Raw genomic sequence first — 4,799 nt, 5'->3', positions numbered from 1 at the left:
CCAAGATGCTCCCTGTAGCTGGTCAAGGAGGTCATCAATCCTCGGAAGTGGGTAATGATTCTTCACTGTTACCTTGTTCAGCTCCCGATAATCTATACACATCCGATGCGACCCGTCCTTCTTCTTAACAAACAGAATCGGGGCTCCCCAGGGTGAACTGCTCGGTCTAATGAATCCCTTGTGGAACAGCTCCTGCATCTGTGTAGACAACTACTGCATCTCAGGAGGAGCCAACCGATACGGTGCCTTGGCTATCGGAGCCGCACCAGGGACTAGGTCGATCCTGAACTCTACCTGCCTCTCCGGAGGTATCCCAGGCAACTCCTCGGGGAATACATCCACAAACTCTCGTACCACGGGCACATCGCCCACCGTCGCCTTACCCGCCTCCCGGGCATCCATAACATAGGCGACAAATCCTGCGCAACCCTGCTGAAGGTAGCGCCTAGCTCTCGCTGCTGAACATAAAGCTGGTCCTCATTGTGGCCTCTCGATCTGAATCACCAGCTCTTCCCCACTTGGGGTCCTGATCCGCACCAACTACTGCGCGCAGTCAATCACTGCCCCATTGGGGCTTAGCCAATCCATACCAATAATAACCTTGTTCCCCCGACAAATTATGGGAACCATATCTACCAGATAAAGCTCCTCAAACAGCCGCAAAACACAATCTCGGTAGACCTATGATGCTCGGAATGACCGGTCGTCCGCAATATCGACCTCTAAAGGGCAATCCAACATGCCCGAAGACTCAGGAAACTTCTTGCTAAGCGCAAAAGAGACAAACGATCGGGTAGCACCCGAATCAAACAATACCTGAACTGGGATACCGTTCACAAGGAACGATCCTAAACAGAGCACATACATAACATATCAAAATCACAGCGTCATAACATAAAAGTATAAGAAATAATTCGTACCCATCACCACATCGGGTGCAGCGCATGCCTCCTCAGCTGTCAACTGAAGTGCTCGGCTCCGCACCACCAGAGCCTCTGCCTTGGCCTTCCGACCATCCGTAACCTGCGCTGTCGCTGGAATCGGCGCTGCCGCTGGCGCTGCTTCTGTCGCTGCTGTCAATCTAGGGTAGTTGGCCTTCTTATGGCCCCTCTGATTGCAATGGAAGCAAATCAGGCCTGACATCTGCACTGTGGGGGTGGGGTGGTATAATCCCTGGCAAAGTGCCCCGTCTTGCCGCACTTGTAGCAGCCCGACGATCCTGCTCTACACGCTCCCTCATGCGGCCTGCCGCATTTCCTGCATCGGTTCTGGCCCGACTGGCCCTTCGAACTAACGTCGGATCCCTTGGGTTTCTTCCCCGAAACCCCTGACACCTGCTCAGTCTCTGCTTTCTTCTTCCTGACGTGCTCCAAATCGAGCTCCCTCTCCCGCGTCCTGGCAATCATGGACTCCAGGGTCGTGCAGGCTGAATAGCTGACATGCTCCTGAATATCAGCCCTCAACATATCATGGTAGCGGGTCTTCCGCATCTCCTCATCCCCCGCATACTGGGGTACCAACAGGGCCCTCTCCTTGAACTTGGCGGTGATCTCCGCCACTGACTCAGTTGTCTGCCTCATATCCAAAAACTCCCTGGCCAGCTGCTGAAGCTCCACAGCCGGCGCAAAATCAGCCCTGAATATGGCCATGAAATCTGACCACGCCATAGCCTCGACGGCTGGGGCTCCCAACGAGTTACCAACCGACTCCCACCAGTCTCTAGCTCTATCCCTCAGACATCCCGCAACAAAGCGGACCTTCAACCCTTCCGGGCAGAAGCTCGTCAATTGCGCAAACTCAATGTCTGCGATCCATCTCCTGGCAGCAATGGGGTCCTTCACCCCGTAAAAATCCGGCGCACCACTCCCTCTGAAGTCCTTAAAGGACAGTGTGCGCGTACCCGACTGGCTGGTCGCCAAGTCACTCCTAAATTCTCGGAGGCGATCCTCCATCAGATCAACAATCCCTTCCTTGATCGACCCGAAAATAATCGGGGTCGACTCAAGGATACCTCTCGTGATCTCAGACGCGATGAACTCGCGTATCCCGTCATCAACTTGCTCGGATCCTGCACCCGAGCCTGATCCTGATCCTGATCCTGAACCTCCCGCTCCATGTCATGTGATTGCCATACTGCAAATAAACACATAAACATCAGGATCATACATGCTCTCGAGAGGTCTCACACACTCTCCAAGTTCCATGGTTCCATCTCGGCCCTCCCTAACTCGAGTACGGATCCTATGCTTCCAGTAGTACGGGCCCATACTACCTTCCACATCTATCCGTACTTTCATCAAGGATTGCTTCAACTTCACCAAGTCCCTTTACCGATACCCTTTTCCATTAATCTCGTCCTAGGCTCTCCTAGGGCACCCTCCAACCTACTCTCCGCCATCAGCTGCACTAGGAGTCCCTACTTCCCTTCCCTAACTAGCTTGCGAATACTGTTAGATATTCGCTCACTAGTTAGTTAAAGTTAGCCAGGACCCCTTTAGCACAAAGCAAGCAGCATTCGTGCATTGAGTAACCACACCAGGCATAACCTAATCAGGCTATCCTACCACTGGCTAAACAGTCCTAGCATACAACTCATACAACAGGCATTCCAGGCATCCTCCTAGATCCTTAGCCCTACTCTAGCATGCAGTTCTCAGAATCATATATCAGGCATACAAGGCATCCTTCTAGATCCTTAGTGTAAGTCCCCAAATCTGCTTGTGTATCAATCAGATCCAATTGATGGTGAGGAATCCCAATCAATTGGATGATGTCAGATCAAAATAGAAGAGAAGGAGAAGAAGAAGATGATGAATCTTGTATGATTTTGATTAGAATGAAGATCCAGATACAAGATTCACACACACTAACACACACTAAAGCTCCTCTCTTCTCTCTATCCCGTACACTCTCTTCTGTTCATCAATCCCTCCTCAACCACCTAACACCTATATATATACTTGGGGAATATGGGCCATAAATGGGTTTACGGCCGTAAATGGGTTTACGGCCGTAAACACCCATTGGGCCGTAAATACAACTACAAAAATATATTACATGATTAAATCTATTAATGCCTAGTAAAGTAAAGTATAAACCATATTTTTGACCCAACAATCTCCCCCTTGGTTTATAGCTTTCTTTTCTTAAATGACCCAACAAGCTCCCCCTAAAAAGTAGCTGGCTTTCTTGTTCATCTTCATTGTAAGCTTGGCTTCAGCATTTATCTTCAAATTCTTCACAACTTCAAGATGAACTTGATGAATCTTCAATGAATGACTTCATCTTGAGCACTTGAGCTTTTCTTCAGAATTTGGCATTGAACGCACATTGGGTGAGGAGGCTTAACGTACTGATTCTTGAAAGATAGCGCTTTCAGCTTGAGAATCTTCAGAGAGAATGTCAGAGAGAACAAATCATCTGGATCACTTCAGCAGGTTCAAGATAGCAGCAGACTATTGAGGAGGCTTCAATGCAATCTGTCACATAATCTTCAATTTCAGCTTCACCTTGCTTCTTCTGGGGTTGAAGGATTGAATGTTGAAAGAATAATCTTCATTGCTTGCTCCTTCGAATGAAAAATCTTCGATGATCACGGATGAAGCTTTGGCTCAGAAATCTTCGACACAAACTCCATGAGTTTCATCTTCACCAGAATTCACTTTTCAAGACAAAACAAAACTAAAAGAAAAACTTAGCACACAATATTTTTGGGTTTTTCATATTTTCTGAAAAAAATAAAACAGAAACAAAAATATTTTTGGATTTTTGATTTTCTTGAATAAGAAATAAAATAGAATATAACACTATTTTTTTTATTTTGAATTTTTCTGATTTTTTTTTTCTTTGATTTTTTTAATTATTTTTTTTTAATTCTCCCCCTAAATTTGTGCATAGAGGAAAACTATGAACAAATTTAACAAAAAGAAAAATATTTGGGATCAAAGTTGTGAGACAGCCTGAACTTGTTTATCAGTACCTTCACCTTCATGAATAGATCTGGTCAATTTCCGGTATTGTGGTCCACTTAAACACGAAGGATATCGACAAACTTTTCTAAGTAAACCATATAGCTGACGATGACCACGGGTATTATTGTCCACTTAAATTAAGCAACGAGATCTACAGGCAACCTCTTAAATGGTTCAATTTTAGTTGCACTAGAACGTGTTCCCCACTTCCCGATATACCCTGGTTATCAAGAACTTCCTAAGGACTCCTTACTTTAGGTGAGTAAACAATTATTAAGGAGGAAGTCAGATTTAGAGATAGATGTATATGTTGTGTCCTAGGTCGGATCTCTGTCAATCACGCAGAGGGGACAACATATGACTAACAGAGATAGAGGGTTATAGAGATAGTAGGGTGTTGCATATGCTGTGTCCCAGGTCGGATCTTCCGATCACGCAGACGGGACAGCATATGGCTAACAGATAGAAAGAGTTTCATAGATAAGAAGGTGTGTAGAAATAGAGCTGCATATGTTGCATTCCAGTTCGGATATATTCCAATCACGCAAAGGAAACAACATATGACTGACAGATAGAAAGCAAGAAAATAAATTCCTACAAACCTATTTTATCAGAACCCCCCAGTTGCCCTATCAATACCGGAATTAAGGACATGAGTCCATACACAAAGGAAATGTTGAGCCACAGTTCTAGATAATTAACTTTTAGTGTATCTCGCAGGTTCCCATGTTTATCTCACTCCTCAATCTACCCGAGCGTCGTATTGTCAGTCCAAATGAAACTATCTAAGTCCATATTGTCTAGACCTTTCATTTGTCAATCCAAGTC

Source organism: Lactuca virosa, chromosome 5 (genome assembly GCF_052849685.1).
Source record: "Lactuca virosa cultivar CGN04683 chromosome 5, Lactuca_virosa_CGN04683_v6, whole genome shotgun sequence".
NCBI lineage: Eukaryota > Viridiplantae > Streptophyta > Magnoliopsida > Asterales > Asteraceae > Lactuca > Lactuca virosa.
The sequence above is the reverse complement of the archived record's forward strand: the minus strand, read 5'-3'. Positions refer to the sequence as shown.